The sequence below is a fragment of the Lycorma delicatula genome, chromosome 10, assembly GCF_047948215.1.
Source record: "Lycorma delicatula isolate Av1 chromosome 10, ASM4794821v1, whole genome shotgun sequence".
Classification (NCBI taxonomy): Eukaryota; Metazoa; Arthropoda; class Insecta; order Hemiptera; family Fulgoridae; genus Lycorma; species Lycorma delicatula.
The window spans coordinates 3,534,389-3,554,103 of record NC_134464.1 but is presented as its reverse complement, the minus strand read 5'-3'; the positions used below and the strand labels follow the sequence as shown (position 1 = coordinate 3,554,103).

Below are 19,715 nucleotides of genomic sequence, written 5' to 3'. Positions count from 1 at the left end.
AGGTTAAAGTACGGGGGTGATATGCTGGAATGGAGCTGATTACAATGTTTTTAAATCTGTTTATATTGCTCAGAAGCATGTAGTACGTATAATATTGGGTAAAAGTTAATGACGTGAATCCTTCCCATTATTCAAAGGCCTTAACATCTTGCCACTGTATCATATAGAATACTAATGACGTATTGCCATTGCGGCACGCAAATGGAGTATATCTTTCTAGGCCAAGAATTGAGTTATTTTAACGTTTTTATTAATACTTAGGTCAAAAAACATTTAATCACTTACCAAGGGAATTTAAATTCATAGAAGATTAAAAGGTTTTCACTATCAATTTATGACTGGTTGTTGTCACTTGAAGTTTTTTAATTGATCGGCCTGTGATTCTGGGTGGAATCGATGACTATTTTTGTTCATTATTTTTCTATCAATTTTACTTAGGATTAATTTCATTTTGAATATTATCATTGTATTCTTATATGGTTCTGAGTTATTTAATCTGTATGTATATATATAAAATATATATATATATAATCTTGTCACTAGCTGAAATTTTAGTATTGCAAGACTTGTATTGTGTAATTAATTTTGAAATCTACTTGGAAATCCAAACTTAAATATTCAATAAATTATTAGTTCATTATTTTACTCATTAAATAATTGGATTGTAACCTCCAATACATCTATTACTATATGGAGTACGTACTACAAGATTATATAATAATTGTTTACATTTATTATTTTACTCCTATTTTATATTGTTTGGTTGTATGTATATTAAGCTTATGTATTAAGAATTTATAACTGTAAATAATTTTATTTTCACTTGTAATCTGTTTATTTTGTGGAATAAAGATTAAAAAAAAAATAAATAAATTCACTTTAATGATGAGTTTTTATTAGTTACCACAATCATTACATACTTGAAAATAGCCATCTGAATTTTAAGCTATTTACTGTTTTTGTTCACGATAGGTATTAGAAAGAAAACTAAAACTTTAACTTTTAGATATGACAAATTGAAGAAAATCTTTTTAAATGAAATATTTTTAATAATTTTCTAGTGGCAATTTTCAGACTAACTGAAAATAGGTCTATGAGTAGACACTAATACACTTTTTTGATAAATTATTAAAAAGAACGTATTATAACATTTGTTTGGTTTATCATTTCAACAGTATAATTTAAAATGATGAGCTACTTAATAAAATGGAAATTAAAAAAAAGTCCAGCATATTTTTAAATCTAATAAAACATCTTACTGAATTTTGAACTTTTAAAAATAAATTTTTGATTGGAAACTTAAGCGGTTGATAGAATTCTCCTTCCTTTTATTATCTACGTAACATGATTTCCACAATCTAGCCTTGATTGCTGTCTGGATCAATTCTCACTTACTTGAACCCTAAGGACAATAATAAGGTATAGTAACAACAATTTTACTTTTTTGAATATTCATGTTATGCTGGTTTTCACATTTTTGATTAATCCAATACCTTTGTGTTTCTTTAGATACCAGATGTTGTACTCTGAAAAGAACCCTATGTCAAAACTCAAAAAATATATTCTGTGTAAAAACAACCACATTTTAAGTTTCAAAGTTATTTTACTTTTATGGCTTGAATTTTTTTTCTAATATGCTTTTAGAGCAAGTGAATTACAAACAAATAAGGAGGCATTAATTTTCTTACCTTTTCCTGAAAAAATAATTTCACGAAAATGTTACGTTGACATTCATTCTTCAAGTTTCATATTTACAGGTTACACCAGTGATATATAATCTTGTTTAACTTACAAAAAGGTGTGACCTCATAAATAAGAAAATGGGGATGACATGAAGTTTACAAAGTTGTTTCTTATATCAGCAAAAGCCTTTTAGCAATTATTTACAGGTACATAGTGGCCACAAAAACCCTTTCCATATAAAGAAATAAAAGTCAATCTTTTGTCATTAATTTATATATTACTTTTACATATAAGACTCATTTAATATCATATCTGTATATGATGCTCCTCTATACAGTTTTGTCTGCACATAGTTTTATTAAACACTAAGTGCTTTTAGACATCTTCTTCATTATTGAAGAATTAAGGTCATAAAAAAAATTTTTTTTTATTGTTCCTAAAGGGAGTTGTCAGCTAAAGTTTGGGCATCCAGGTAGTCATTGATTTTCGAAGCTGAACAAATAAATATGTCTAATGTTTTCATTTGTACCAATGCATCAAAAAACTAGCAAAGAAGTCTTTCTTCAATGAAGTACTTACTCATTTGCGTCTGCCATTTTAATTTAAGACACAATTCAAAATTTTAACTTAACATTTGAAAATGACATTAATAAACTTGACACTTTGTTGAGTAGATGAAAGCAGCCTTTAAAATCGTGTGATGACATACAGATTTTATCTGAATATTAAGTTCATAAAGGACTTTGTAGCTTTAACATAATTTAGTCAGACTTGAAATATTCCAAAATTAAGAACAGCCCTGAAAAGTCTGACCCATATATACTATTTAAGCTTTAATGCTACATAGTTACATGAAAACAGTTTATGGTCTATGATCTTTTCAGAGGTCATTATTATTTTTACTTCCTTGTACGAATTAAAGGAAGTATTGTGATCGCGAAAAATTTCGGTTTTCAGATTTCAACGGAAATATCCATTTTGACTAGTTTCGGTGTCATGTCTGCACGTATGTACATATGTATCTCGCATAACTCAAAAATGATTACCTGTAGGATGTTGAAATTTTGGATTTAGGACTGATGTCATCTAGTTGTACACCTCCCCTTTTGATTGCAATCGACTTAACCAAGTGTCAAAAAAAATCCAAAAAATTTTAATTTTGGACTTTTTCTTAACTGTAGCAATAAGCCCTTATTGAAAGATTTTTAATGATATATCATAAAAGCTACTTATTTTCATTGGTTCCAGAATTATAAGCAAATAAAATTTTAATTAAAGAAATATTTGGATTTTATATGGGGAAGGCATATCGATTTGAATCTGACTTCATCTCCTTTTTTTAACTTTTTTTTTAATTTAAATATATTGATTTATTAGTAATTATTAACCGCTGATTGTAAAAAAAAAATTATGATAAATAATAATTCAATAATAACGATTAAAAAAAATATCAGAAGTTACTAATAAAATAAAATTTTATGTACTTTTAATCCTAAAAGCATATGTATATGTAACTTAAGAGCGTACAAGAAAGTCATGTGGTATCCACATCAGATCTTTTCTTTTTGTAGTGTTCATGATTGACTGACTGACTGAAGACAAATTTAGGTACAAAGCAGTAATATAAATAAATAGAACGGACGAAGTGATTTCGGAACGGATTTAAAACTTTTCTCCAAATATAACAACTATTAAGTTAAAACTTCATATTCTATTAAATCCGTTCATGCCTCCACGTGGTTCGTCTGGATAGCTTACTAAAATATTGGAGTAATCTAGTAAGTGAACTAAATCGAAATCAAACTTGCATTTTTCATTTTATCATCTTTTCATTTCTCAACCTTCAACAATCAAATATGGAAGGTCTTTTAAGTAAAAATCTACCGCCTGGTATAAAAAAAATCCAGGAAATCACTCGGATTCGGTAGGCAATCACTTAGAAGATTTACAAGATGGATCGGAGCATCTCCTGGAAAACCCCTTAAATTTTGAATATGAATTAAACTCAGAACCACGATCGAACAGGAAATTAAAATTCAAACGTATTACTTTTATAGCTACACATAATATAAACTCACTTACAACTGTAGGTAAACTAAAGATGTTTACAGATATTTTGCACAAAAATAAGATTTTAATCGTTGCCTTGCAAGAAATGCGAAATTCTAGTCAAGAACCTTTCGAATCTCAAAATTACAGAATATACAACGGAACTCCCGGAGAACGTGTAATGAAACAGTGTCCACAATTTGGAACAGGATTTATGGTTAATTTGAAAATTATCGATTCTGTAATTGATTTTAATCCGATCTCTTCTCGAATTGCTACTTTAACTATAAAAGCTTCCAATAAACAGTATATTCTAATTAACGCACACGCGCCTACTAACGATAAAAACAACAAAAAATTAATAAATCCGAAGTCGGAGAATTCAAGGATTTATTAGATCAAACGATTAATAATGTAAATAAAAATCACACAAAAATTTTACTGGGAGATTTTAATGCACAATTGGGCAAAGAAAAGAAGTATCGCGATATTATTGGTAAATGGCCCGCGCAAAAATGGAATCAGATTAATAGAAATTTGCAGAAATCACGGTGTAATTTCCAAATCGACTTATTTTATGACAAAAACCTAATAAATTAAAATCATGGAAGCATCCAGACTGGAAAAAAGGCGAATACCAGTTGGATCACGTCTGTATGGATAAATTTGTACATAAAGAGATTCAAAATGTTAAAGTATTAAAAGGAACAGATACCGGATCTGACCATTATTTAGTTAAAATCAAAATAAAATTTACGCCTACAAAACGAAAATTAAACAAAAAGAATAAACCAAAAAGAGAATACGATTCTAGCGGATTAATTGGAAATTCTAGTTATAAAAATTTAACTGAAATTCTTGTAGAATCTGATTTGGATAAAATTATTCCAAAATTAAAAGATATCGCAAAAAAGGTTTCACCTATAAATCCTAGGAAAAAACACCAGTGGTGGAACGAAAATTTCGATAAAGCCGTAACAGATAGGCATAATGCTTGATTTCGAGGCGATAAATCTGAAGAATCTTTTAATCAACGAAAAATCGCATACAAAATTATTCGTAACGTAAAGAGAGAAAATCAAAATAATCTAATTAATCAAATTGGACAGGACTTTAATAAAAATAATTCTAAAAGTTACTATAAACTGTTTTATAATCGGCTACAAAAATACGAAGCTCCAACATTAATGCTTAAGGATAAATCTGGTAAAATTTCACATAATAATAAAGAAAACGCGGAAATCCTTGCAGAAGCTTTTAATAAGCTCTTGAACTGCGAAGAACCGAATGATTTACTAGAAGTAAGTGTTTATACAGAAATTAAAACGCCAGAATCAACTAGAAAACCGCCGACTTATAAAGAAGTAGAAAATGCACTTAAAAATAATAAAGCAAGCGGAGAAGAGCAAACAGTTGTAGAAATTTGGAAAAATGCAGGAGAATCAGTTAAGAAATCTTTGCATAATTCTCTGGTTAAAATTTGGGAATCCGAAAAACTTCCAGAACATTGGACGACAGCTGTTATACATCCTTTACACAAAAAATGTGACAAGACAAATCCAGACAATTATTAGGAATTGCGTTATTAGATTGTACGTATAAAATTTTATCTGTAATTTTTAAAATAGAATTAGGACCAACTAGAAAGCGAGCTAGGCGATTACCAAGGTGGTTTTCGGCCTTGGCGCAGTTGTCCAGATCAAATTATTACTTTGAAATTACTTATAGATATTTCTTTTATCGATTTCAAAAAAGCGTACGATTGCTTACATAGGCCTTCGATGTTAAAAATTCTGAGAAATCTCGGATCGGATCCTAAATTAGTAAATATGATCGGTTTAACATTGACAAATACAAAATCTAAAGTGAAGTTTCGTGGCGAATTTTCCGAACCTTTTTACATAAAATCCGGACTGAGACAAGGCGACGGACTTTCGCCTTTATTATTTAATTGTGCACTAGAATTTCTGATGCGCGAACGGTTTAAAATTAATCCAAAAAATATTCACATAGGATACAAAAGAGATAACTTAAATTTAAATTGCCTAGGATTTGCCGACGACTTAGCTTTATTAGCTAATGGTATCGCAGAAGCCAAAATACAAATAACAAGTATAGAAGAACTTGCGAATAAAATTGGACTTAAAATTTCTTACGAAAAGACTAAAATGATGGCTAAAGATCCTTTAGTTATTAATTCTGTGAATATTAATGGAAACAAAGTAGAACTTGTAGAAAAATTTAAATATCTTTGAGAGATCATTACTTGTAACGAAAAACAAAATTGGACTGAAAGACTTAATAAATTATTTAAAGTGCTACAAGTAACCAAAAATACTTACAACAAAAAATCGCTCTCGATTAACACCAAAATTAGACATTACAAAACTGTGGTTAAACTAGTAATTACTTACGCGAGCGAGACTTTATTTAGATTAAATCAGAAAAATAGGACTGAACCTTTGCTTAAAGTTGATTCTTAACCTGCATAAACAAAAAATATAAACATGAAAATCAGTACAGATTATTGCCTAATAAATTTCTGTACGAAAACTTGGAATCCTTAATTAATACTATGAAAAAGAAACGAATTTCTTTCTGCGCACACTTGTTAAGATTACCGCAGGATATTACTAAGAGAATTATCGATCAATTTTGGTCTTTAAAAAATCCGCCATTATGGATCAAAGAAATTAAAGAAGACATGCAAGAATTAAATTTGACTTACGAAGATTTACTTAATAAATCCGAAAAATTAAAATTTGTTATTAAAGATCCGAATACCAACTTTAAAGTAAGAACTTTTAATTATACAAAAAGGGTTTATTCAGAAAAGGATCGTAAAGCAAGATCATTAAGAATGACTAAATATTGGGAGAAAGTAAAAGCTAAGAACTTAACTTAAAGGCCAAAAGATCGGCAAAAAAGACTTGAATTATTCTGACTAAAGTGGTCCTTTGCGGCCTTAAAAGAAAAAATAATAAATAAATAGAACTCAAATGAATGGCAAACCAGTGAATAAGAGTATAATTCTGATTTATGGCTACTTACAGGCAATTAATATTTATTACATGATCCAAGTCCATGGAAGTAAAATTTTTAAAAATAATTTCTCCTATTATACACCAATATATCAATAAAAAATACAAAATGGGGTAAAGCCAATATGTGGACCTCCCAGAAAAAAAAATTGCTGAACATGTGTTTAAAAAAAGTTTCAAAGTTTAAAAATGCTCTCCTGAAAAATTTACAAAATGTGACTTATCAGGTTCTTCTCGCATGGTTTTCAATTACGATACATATTACACATTTTCCATTATAATCAAAGTACATTTATATGTGCTTTGATGAGAATTCTGTCTCGACCTTTTTCAGTCTTTGTGATGCATCATATTCACACATTTGATTTATTTTATATTTTTCCCTAAATTTTTAAAAAATTCTGTTAACCGACTCTCCAGCTAGCTTGGACCAAAGGCCTAATCCATCTCCATGTCAAACTGTGACAGTTTTTGGCCTAATCCAAAAACTGCAAACAATGTGTCATATGTTCCAAAACAACATGAATATTCAATGTTTTAGACTCTTCTGTAGCTTAAAAACATTTACACAGTTCATTGATAGGCTGATCCAATACAACACTGTCTATTTTTTTTTGTCATGAAGGAACGACTCACAACCCTATATCCATTGAAAGCGGAAATGAATGGCATCAATCCACAAGGTCCAAGATTTCAATAAATTTTCAGATCGAAAAGTTTGTCAGTCTCTGTTAATAACTGCAAGCGTTACCTTCAAAAATATCACCTTGATAATTTTTGGGTACAAGCTTCAGTTTGTAAGACTTTTTCACGACTAATAAGACAAACTAGTCCATCCCAAAACAATGATTTAAGTAGCCTTGTAAAATTAGCAGTTCAGATATTACACACTTTTGCATGACGCAAACTTTGTCATCTTTGTTGAAAATTGGAGGATTTAGAGTACTGTGGCACTCTCTAGCTACTTTTTTGTCTTTACCCAACAAACAAAACTTTTCAATCTTGTTTTAAATCTCCACACGTTTTTAACCTAAATAGTCAACAAGACAAGCATCTACACTGCTTACTGTAATGCTATTCTCGTCGTTAACATTGTCGTGCGATTTCTTAATTCCCACAATGATATGAAGCAATAGGGACAGAGAAAAGAAGATGTCACTGTTTGTTCCAGGCACTACACGTATCAATCAATCTATAATGGTAGTCAAAAAAAAAATTTGCCTGCTATTCCTCCTTCCATGCGCCCAATTGTTTGTTTTACATCGCTTTTGAGATTTTCACAATCCTTGTTTGCTGAGTAACAATCTGGAAATAGAGACATGTTAATTTTGAAAACCCCTTGACAGCTATCTGTTTTCACTTTAATTTGTATATTGTGAATAAAATTCCTCTTTGTTATGATTACTTTAGCAGTTCTTCAGCATCTGCCCAAATAATTAGTCTTTTTGCTTTTAATCCAATTCTGATGTCAAAATCAAGTACACTTTCTTTATAAACAGGTTCAGGCATATTTGAGGTTTTAGTCATTGGAATATACATTTACTGACTTTCTGCCAACATTACTCCTCAAAAAATTAGTAATTTTTTTTAATCAATTGTATGATGATCCTGTGTTGACATGAATACTAAGTTTTTGATAGAAAATCTGGTTTCAAGTTTTTGAGACTGGATTTACAGTAATTCTCATTTGTGATCCTTCGGTACTCAGTTGCAAATAACAATTTTGTAAACAAGCTGACTCTTTATCTTCAATTACCTTGACTAGATTCAATTTTTCACTTCAACAAAAACAACTTGTTCCTGTTGTTTACCAGGTAAAGAGTCAATCAATTTGATATTTTACAAGGCTGCTGGAGTAACAAAGACATGTTATGCTGTTTAGGTCTTCTTTACTCTTTGGAAAGTAGTTAATAACTGGACATTATTGGGCTACATTTATAAGTAATATTTTTATTTTATAAATGTCTTCTATTTATTAGCAGATTTTTACTTTGTAAGTTATACTTATTATATGATTACTGCATGTAACCTTTTTTTTACAGATTTATTTTAAAGTAAAGCATGTAATCAACAAATGTAGGCATAAATAAATTTTTGGGGACCAGAATTTGATAATAACCTGAAACAGTTTACAAATGTCACCTCTTTCAGTTATTTTTTAAAGCTTGTTTCTTGAACTGTTACAGATTGGGTTTTCCTAAGTACTGTGAACAATGGGTACTCAAACAACTGCAGATGCTCACAAACAAAAAGATTGGGAGCAGTACTGCCTTCTCTTCGGCAATACCAGAATAATGGACATGAATTTCTTGAAAGTATTGCTACTGGGGATGAAACATCGATTTGATTCATCGGTACCAAGAGAAAAGAATTTTTCACAGTGGATGCATATAGACTTGCTGAACTAGCATAAAAAATTCAAATACAAAGAAAAAAGTTAGCTACCATGTTTTGAAACCATAAAGGAATGTTGTTGAAGGTGGGTTCAACAATAACTGCAGATGTTCATAGGAGAGCGATACAGAATAAATGGCAAGAGATGCTATCTAAAGGGATCATTTTCTTAATGACAATACACAGAATCACACTGATGATTTCTCACACTGATTTCAGATTTTTGACTATAACAATTACAGCTCTGATTTTCATCTGTTCATAAAAGTGAAGAATTGAGTAGCTACTCAATAATTTAAAAGCAATGGTGAATTTATGGTCGATACTTTAGGGGTGAAATTCTCTGAAGAGGAAATAGACAAGCTGCTGGTGTCACAATATGATAATTGCTTCAATTTAGACAGGGACATGTTGAGAAGTAATATAAGTATGTAGCTTTTATAAGAAGTAATCTTTTAATTAATTTTTTTATTTTTATTACTCGATCAGAGATTAATTTATGAATAACCCTAATAATTGTTAAGTTACAACTGATACAAAAATTTAATCTAGTTATTAACAAACCAAAATAAAAACATTCATTACAAAAATGTGTGCAATATAAAGAAATAATATTATAAAAAATAATGTTATATATTTATAAATTCATTGACCTAACTAAATGGGTCGGTGGAGAATTAGAAATACTTTCAACAAGCAATGGTTATATAGATACACAGTAAATAATTATAACTTTAATGCAAAGTAACACAACAGTGAAATTACTTCCTTTCATATAATATGATCAAAAAATTCAGAATTAAATGGAACACATTCTCATCTGTTTTAAATAGACGTTATGAACAGCATTTTTACATTCTGTTTTAAACTCATCGAACAAAGAGAGAACAAACTTGATTAATTGTACAATGAAACAGTGTGATCTTTGAAGTCATAGCGACTCCTGCGTTTCTGAGGTAAAGATCATAAACAAAGTAAATCTTTTAAGTAAAAATTAATTAGAATAGAAAAATGCACTAAATCTAAAAAACAGTTCAGCACACTCACCAATACTCTGGTTAACACTTATAAACTTTAATGATTTTTTTTCATTACCAGCACATAATAAGTTACAACCTACACTAACAGCAACAATAACAGGAAAGAAAAGATGTAGGATAAGGAAAAGGGTGAGGGGTGAGGAAGATCAATCTACCCATCGGGGTAGTTTACTGTCTTGTCAAACAGTTATAAAGTTCATTTTTAAGTTATAATATACAAATTTGTCATTATTATTTATTGCATCGTATAATATACTTCTTAAGAAACTTAATTATCAAGTATACAAAATTAATTACTGAGTTTTGACTACGCATTATTTTCAGCTGATTTACAGGTTCAATAATAAAACTTATTAAAATTTAACAGTTAGATGTTAAGGAATCAGGAACTTGGAAATGAACAAGAAGTTAGCACAAACACTAATTTTATTTTAAGGTGATTCCAATTTACAAGAAGTCTAGTAATATGAATACTGGTTTTACAGTAAACATGGGCAACTATAGATGCCTAAAAACACAAAAGAAGGGAAGGATAATTTTGCTTCACTATTCTCTGTTGTGGGATCATTTAATTTACAACTCATTTTAAACAAAATGGATTATATGATTGCACAGTTTAGAATTAATGTACTACCAATCCTATTACAATATCAAATCATGACAATCTTAATAACTTGAAATATGATGTGATATTATTATTATTAAATATTTGTCAATTCTCTCACTAATCATCCAGTGTTTAATTAACTTTTAAAGTATTATGGCACAACATTTTTCCCAAACTAAATGTTTTATTTTCTACGACATGGCTGCTGAAAAAAAAACCAGCTGAGAACGGCATAAAATTAATGAAAACTTGTTATGAGTCACATATTTTACAGCTATCTTAGAGTTATGTCAGATTAAAATAAATGTGATAGCAAGTAGAAAATTATTATTGAATATAAGTAAACAGACAATAAAAACTTCGCGACAGGAATTTCACGTTATTTTAAAACTCATTCTTCCCTTATCAAATATCTTCTACAATGAAATAAAGTAACATATAAAAGTAAGTCTAGATGTAATAAAATATAACCTTCTTGCATATTGAATTAGATGCCCTTTTCCCTACAGAAAGTGTTTATGTTATCTGCAGTTGTCAAATTACAACTCTTGGTTACTTAATTTGGACCTCAGCAAAAGAAAATGCTCACAATTCGTAATCAGGATTTTTTGTTTTACAATTATTATAAAATATTCACTATATATTCTGAGTAGTCTGTCTTCATTGATGAAGTATTGACAAATAATGGAATAGTGCTATTTAATTTGATTTAGTAACTGCAGAGATGATTTTAAGGTAGATAAAATAGCACACATATTACTTTGGGTATGTGTTAAGTTTCGTATTATTCCTCTGTCATTAAATTATATTTAAATTCTATTAAGTAGACCAGCTAATACAGAATATTGAGATAGGAGATATCTTACCTAAATTTTTCATGAAAGTACTTTCTGAGGATCCCGCATCCTCAGTCATAATTGCAATATTTCTGTTTTTTCACACAAAAATGTAAAAATAAGGTACTAAAATAATGAACATTGCATATAAAAAATTATCAAGATACAATAACAAAATAACTACCTTACAACCAATATACAATAATACACAAACAGTGAAAAAATATTCAATAAAGAATTATTTAAATCAGCATACAAACAAACCTAACCGCATAATAGAATGTTTAAAAAACAAAAAATAATAATATAATAAAATAAACAATGGCTGATCTTAACTCCAGTACCTTTCTCTAAATGCACCTGCTTTTTTGAAACTGCTTTATGAAATCACATCTTCTGATTTTGAAATTGGTGCGAGTCTCCATGTGGTTTGACTGGATAGCTTATTTATGAGAAAAAGCATAAATAAGTAAGCTAAAATGGAATTCCTCTGGTACTCTGGTGATACCAGTTGTACTTTAACCAGAACTTCTGTACATTACGAACACAGTTGTATAAACAGGGATTCTAATTTTCTTCTCTACTAACCATAAAAGAAACATGGAAAGCTCTTTTTTGAAAACATCTGCTGAAGGTACGAATCCACCACCCAAAACGAGAGGGTGTCAACCTGGCGTCTCGAACTCTGCAGGCCAGGAATCAAGAAATACATCAAGTCAGTCAGAGGACTCTGGGAAAACCTACCACAAACTTAAATTTAAATAAAATTACTTCATAGGCACAATAAAAAAACTCATTAACCAAAGTAGGTAAATTAAAACAACTAATTAAACTGCTAAACCAATTTAAAATCAAAATCTGAACAATACAAGAAACACGATTTATAGACAAAAACAATTTTGATAGCAAGATTTTCAAAATTCTAAAAAGAAAAATAGTAGAAAAATTGGGAAATTCCACACTAAGATGTTTTAGGATTGCTTTTTTAGTAGCAATTACTAAGCAATATGAAAATAATGTAACTAACTTTTACTCCGCAAACGACAGATTTTCAATCCTAATAATAAAATTTAAAAGCATACACTACGACTTAATCGACTGTCATGCCCCATTAATCAAGACAACCAAAGACTACCAGAAAAAGTTGATGGATTTTGGGAAACACTAGAATACGAAATAAATAAACTCAATTCTAGACACACTAAAATTCAAATTGACAACTTTAACGCCCAAATTGGCAGAGTACCTAGCATATAAAAAAGTCAACGCAAATGTTAAACAAAAGATTTGTCTTTTTTATAAAAGCACCAACCTAGAACTAATGTCAACACGACTCAAAAAATTCCCAAGAAAATGCAAGTCGTAATAAAATGCTCAGAGAATTCCAAATTGGATCACGTGGCAATCTCATAAGGTTGTCTAATGGAAATGCAGATGTTAAAGTATGAAAATCTGACCATTATTTATCTCAAATTAAACTAAAATTCTTACCCAAAACCCACAGAAAACCCAATAAATGTAAAATCCAAAAATTTAATGTCTAAAGGCTTACACTAAAAGAAAAAATTAAATACTTAAAAAAAAAACTCCAAAATGAAAGGCAATTTCTGAGAAGAAATCAAAAATTCAATAATAACTACAGCCAGGAAAATCTCAGAAAAAGCTTAATAAAAGAAACACTCATGGTGAAATGAGACATACGAGATTGGATTAAATGTTAGAAAGAGAATATGGGAAACGAACTATTCCAATCTGATCCCTACAAACACCCAAAATTGGTTAATAGCCAGCAAAGAAATTTGAAAATTAATCAGAAAAATGAAAAGAGACTATGAGAAAAATAAATTTAAAGAATAGAAGAAAACTTCATAAAACACAACTGCTGACTTTTATCAAACATTTAGCCCCGTTTGTACAAACTTTAAAGATGAGAAAGGACGGTTAATACTAAAAAAAACAAGAGAACCTAAAATGATTAGCAAAATCTTTGAAGAACTACTAAACGGCCCAAAACCGAAAGAAACTTTCATCTTTAATCCCCAAAACAAAACACCCCAGAATCTAAACCTCTAACCAAAGAAGGAAGAAATACAAAACGCAATTAAATCTCTCAAAAATATCAAAGCAAGCGGAGAAGACTTGATAGTTGCAGAAATCCTTAAATTCATGAAAGATGACTAGGTGAAGAACTAGAGAACACCTTCAAAAGAAATTTGGGAAAACAAATAAATCCCCAAAGAATGGAAATATGCCTTATCACTTGATAAAAAAGGATCAAAAACCGATATAAACAATTACAGAGGAATCTCACTGCTTTCAGTTCCCTATAAAATACTATGCAAAACTTTACTTGACTGCATATAACCCACAACAGAGAAAGGACTTTGAAACACCAACGTGGCTTCAGACCAGCCCAAAACTGCGTAGAGCAAATTTTTAACCTTCAACAAATTCTACAATATCAAAATAAAAAACCTCAAAACAATAACAATTTTCTTTACAAAAAAAAAGTACATGACTTTAAAATAGTACTTGACTTCATACACCACGAATCCCTCTTTAAAATGCTAAAAGAATTCAAAATAGTGTGAAAACAATAAGCATAATCAAACAAACCAACAAACACAAAATCCAAAGTTAAGATAAAGTTTAAGAATGTAAATTTTCCGACCCTTTTGAAATCAAGACAGGAAAAAGACAGGGAAATGGGGACCATAACATTTTAAAAAAAGAAGCAATGATAGAAAGATTCAAGAAAATGAATCTCGCAAGTTAACAAGAAACATCTACAATAAAAAATCACTAGCTTATAACACTAAACTAAGACACTACAAGACAGTCACTTTACCCGAAGCCCTATATGCAGCCAAATGCCTCCAAAGATTTTCAGATAAAGAAATTTTCAAAGTGGCAAAAAGAATCCCAAGAAACATTTATGGCGCAAACTTTAAAACAGAATCCTCAAACTGAAAAGCAAAAACGAGATTTATAAAAACACAGAAAAATCTACAACATAATAAGAAAAGTTACAATTTTATGGTCACTGGTTCATAATGGGTCCACAAGGACTTACAAACCGCATCTTTGATAGATTTAATGCAACAAAAACTAAACTCACACGGTTCTCAGAAGCTGACAAAGACACTAAAAAATTAAACATAAATGAAAACAAAGTACAACGAGAGATAAATTTAGAAAATCTATAAAATACAGTAAACTCCCAGAGAAAGCCAAAAGACTAGGCATAAAATGAAGAAAGAGAATGAGAGAGAATACTGGAAGAACACAAAGAATAATACTGTTTTGACCTTGTGTGCGTGGTCCCTACAGGCATACTTGAAAAAAAATAAAATAATCTAAGTGGAATTTATAAAATGAAATGAAATGATTCAAATATAGGAAAAACAAATAGATCCTTTAAAACTAGATTTCTTTAACATTATAGACGTTAAAAAAAATAAACTTTTTTTTGTAATTGATAAGGGGGAATACAAGTTACATACGCTCAGAAGGGACAGGTTCCACTAGATGTTATTAAAAGAGCGTATATGTTACTGTGCCCTACCGACTAAACCTAACCACCTCACCTACTCCCCCACCCAAGGGCCTGACCCGCAATAAAGCATTACTCATCCACAGGGGGGGTGCCTTTGAGATCGGGGATCAGGAACCCTGATGCTTGATCGCCATTCTCTATCCACACTAGTACAGACTAAGGATGGCTTCACAGGAGGCTGTCCATCTGCCATCACACTCCCGCTTCAGTCTTCTCCTCATTCATATCTAGAGGTTACAAAGGCTGTCCCTGAAAATCCAATCCTGATCTTCTTACTTGTCAAAAGTTGCTGTCAGCTATGATTGGCCTGAACCCCAAATCCTATACTCTTTCTCCTTGGTTTTGAGTATTTCTGTCATCATCCTCACCACTGTGGACCATTCATGCTGTCCCCGCAACATAAACTCCATAATATTTGCAGAGGTCAGTCCTTCAAGATTGGCTCCTCTCTTTGCTCCGTCCACCTGGGACAATCAAACACAGTGTGAACACCACAATCAATGGCCAACTTCCACATTAAATTGTGAGCAGCCATGCTCATAATTCAGTCTTAATTTTTGACATCCTCGACACTCCCTGGCCCCCATTCTATGTCCAGACTTTCCACAGACTACATACCTTTTCTGCTCTTTACTATTTATTATTATGTGGTCTTGGGAACTGCAATTAAAGCAGCACCGTATTCGATCTGGTCCTTGCAGAGAACTGCTGAATGACCATCCTCCCAACATCTAAAACACTTTGTGTAGGGCTGTCTACTGCAGTAAGTCTAAATGCAGTCTTGTCAGCCACCATAGCAGTCGGCACAACCGTTATCATTCGTTCCTTAAGAGTCTGAAGTGTTATAGCATCCTCTTTAAATCCCAACCTCCAGGTCATCACCCCTGCCCGCCATACAAACAAGATATCCCTGGCCAGGTCCTCACAGACAGATGTTTTAACCTTCTAGGAGGTCAGCATAAGAGGCACCCTGTTGCCTCACCTCCACAGTAGATATTTTTGGGCCTTCCCTCAGATTAGGTTGCCTCCCAGGTTTACCAGGTTCAGTAGCAAGATAGTGTTTGAAGTCAGAATCCTGCCTCCTGGCTCTAGGGTCTTTTGCACCGTATTGCCCAAGTTATCCTTGGCAGTGAAGAAAACCGACTGGTGTTTCTCTATGCCTAGTATTCTTTTAAGATCTAAAAGAATATGGCCTACAATCTTGACTCCCTCACCTTCTACAACCATTACATAACAGTCCTCATTTTCAGTCAGATGTTCGACCTCATGGATGACCGAAACTGAAGAAATATTCCTTGCTACTGAACCAGGAGTGAGGCCAACCTTGTTTAGCTTAACTCTTAGTGGTTTGAGTGCATTTATCCTAAAAACCTGGCTTCTTACTAGATTCATCAAAAACTTCTGCCACATCTCTGGCTTGGAACAAAATCCTCTGGGCTGCCTCCATAACTTCACTCATAGAGCTGGGGAGAGTTTTACAAAGTTCAACAACCAGTCCTTTACTCCCCTGGCAGAGTCTCTATTTCGGGAATACTGCTTCTGTCAGAATCACTATTATGCTCACGCCTCCTTTTTCTTGATGCCTTCCCATTACCACCCACAACCTCCATCGCAATGTCAGCAAGACTAGCAGTCCAGACAGGTAGTGGGGGAGCTTTCTTCTTAGGGCCGCGCTTAGAAGCTGGTCCTGGCTTAGCCACATCTGGTTTTTTAGGCATCATCTAAAAATAAGAATAATGCGAGAAACTTATAACTCTTAAGTTAAAAAACTAAAGCAAGGTAAAATACAAAAATAATAAACTACATTTTCTAGTACAGCAGATCTTGTAATACACAATAAACATTCTATTTCTGATGTTAACACAAATTTTGAAACATTTATATTTTGAAATGGTTTACTTTACTTTAGTAAAATTAAATATATTTAGAATATTACATATATAAATACAAATAAAAATTCAGTTTAATAAACCATCAGACAGTGTTTGAGGGAGGCGGTCTTATAAAAACTACAATAGATAGCACTCTTGTAAATTAATATACAATTTTCATTATTTTAATATTTTTATTTTTAAATTTTTATTACGCCATAACGAAATTATTTCTATCATGACTGAGGATGCAGGATCCCATAAAAGTACTTTCACACAAAATTAAGATATCTCTTATCACAATGTTCAGTACTACGTGGGGTTTATATTAATACAATTTAAAAAAATATTTACATACGTGCTTATTTCAGAAAACATAGACTCTGAGGAAGAAGGAAGATCTTTGTCACGTTTGCAACAAATATTATGGAAAGTTTTGTTTTGAATGTGAGCAATAACATGAATCCAAATTTCAGATTTCCTTGTGTTAGTTCTGTACAAAGAAAGCTGAAAAAGCAGTTTAGAGGAACAAGCTGAGAGAATGGTTCAGGATTCTCAGAAGAAGCTTTACCAATCTTTGTTAGACAATATTTTGGTAAATATTCCAGCGATGGACTGTAGACAAGAGGTTTCTCAAAATGTAAGTTCAACTGGAAATTTATTTTCAATTGAAACAAATGTGATGGATTAAAAAATTATATTCTAGGAATGCCATTCAGTTAGTTCAACATGTTCCTCAAACTGACTCACCTTCCTGATGGTAAAGCAATGACAGTAACCTACGATTTTCACTAAGTCAAAAATACACATATTGAAAAGTTACATTCTAGTACAGAGTAATAGTATTTTAATTAACACTACAAATAAAAAAACATATACATTAATTTTTAAAGATGAAAAACTAAATAATAAATGGTTTTGATAAAAAACTAAAAAAAAATAAAAAATAAAATTATATATATAATATATATAAATTATAAAAAATAATCAAACAGGCAAAAACAAAAAATTTACAGTTAAAATATAAACTGAAAATACCCCATGCATTTTGGGTAAATTAGAAACACCTGTACGTCTTTAATGATTATACATCAATATGTGTTGCATCTGGGCAAGTCAGTAATGATGATAATGCACTATGTGGGTAATTTCATTACAAATGCAAAGTGAAAAACAGTATGATTTTACCTACTGAACATTTAAAATACCTCAATCCATTGTTTTTGTTTTATTACCACTGGCCGGTAGCTAAAACAATATAATTATATTACTATAATATGCATACATATATACATAGATATATGTATACATATATCTATACATATATATACACATATACATGTATACATATATATATATATATATATACACATATACATGTATACATATATATATATACATATGCATACATAATTATATATTATAATCTGCAGCACATTCTAGTTGAAAAAATTTAGGAATGAGTGAATTCGGTTGTGAATAATACATAATATTATATTTTGGGTACAAGAGACCTAACAATAATTAATAGCTGTTCAAAGCTAAAAACAGGTTCTACAAATATTGCCAATTTTTTTTAATGAAATTTACCCAAACCATGGGTTAAAATGTTAAATTAGTTACTCCAATTACAAGTGGGCTGGGCAATTTGGTTGCAATTTTTTTAAATGTGATTCCAAGATTAAATTTCAAAAAAATATTGCTCGATAGCACACTAAACTGAATTTCCATTAAGTGCCATTCCTGAACTGTGCTATTCTAATAACTACCACATTTTTCTGTTTAGCCTTCAGAACCACCATAAGGTATTATTTCAGAGGATGAATGACGATGATATGTATGAATGTAAATGAAGTGTTGTCTTGTACAGTCTCAAATCGACCATTCCTGAGATGTGTGATTAATTGAAACCCAACCACCAAAGAACACCGGTATCCATGATCTAGCATTCAAATCCGTATAAAAGTAACTGCCTTTACAAGGATTTCAACCTTTGAACTTCTGACTTTGAATCAGCTAATTTGCAATGATGAGTTCACCACTAGATCAACCCGGTGGGGTTTATCCTACCATTTACTGATTTAATTTCAATTGAGCGCAATGTGTTGCCATTAAGCTCCCTTTTACTTCTACCTTTGAAAAAACTTCACTGAATTCATCAGTATGAATTCAATACAAACATTGTTACATTTAGTTTTACAAGAAAAACAAAAAAGGAATTGTTGGATTCTAAAGTTGTGGAAAGCGCATGTAATATTAAGAATTCCACATAATTTTCCTTTGTTTGAAAGAGGATTCTGAAAAATGTATCAAATATTTTATAGTAAGCTTTGATTAAGTATAGCAGAAACTGCAGCTGAAACTTAAAAAGAAATAATACAAGTTACAAAAAATCTGTTCTTCTTGAAGAGAGAATTGCATTAACATTAAAGTAATTACTACTTTTTATAAGGGATGCTAAAAAAATTAAATTATAATAGTAAACTTTACTGACAGTTTGCAACATTTTTTTTATAAACATTTTAGATACTTGATTATCAGTCACCTCGATATAAGGCTGTAGTTAGAATTTAATACATAGCCTACTTACTTTCTTTGTTTGTAAGTATCTAATAGCTTATATTTTTTTCAGTTTCCT

At 30.8% G+C, this 19,715-nt stretch overlaps 1 protein-coding gene across 1 annotated transcript in view; it reads right to left on the bottom strand.

Moving 5' to 3' along the window:
* Positions 1-1,289: 1,289 nt before the first annotated feature.
* The window catches only part of LOC142331166 (uncharacterized), a 109,895-nt gene continuing 91,469 nt past the window's right edge, over positions 1,290-19,715 (bottom strand). The window contains exon 13 of the mRNA XM_075376875.1: positions 1,290-1,402. The gene's annotated coding sequence lies outside the window, so the exon portion shown is untranslated. The remainder of the gene's footprint in view (positions 1,403-19,715) is intronic.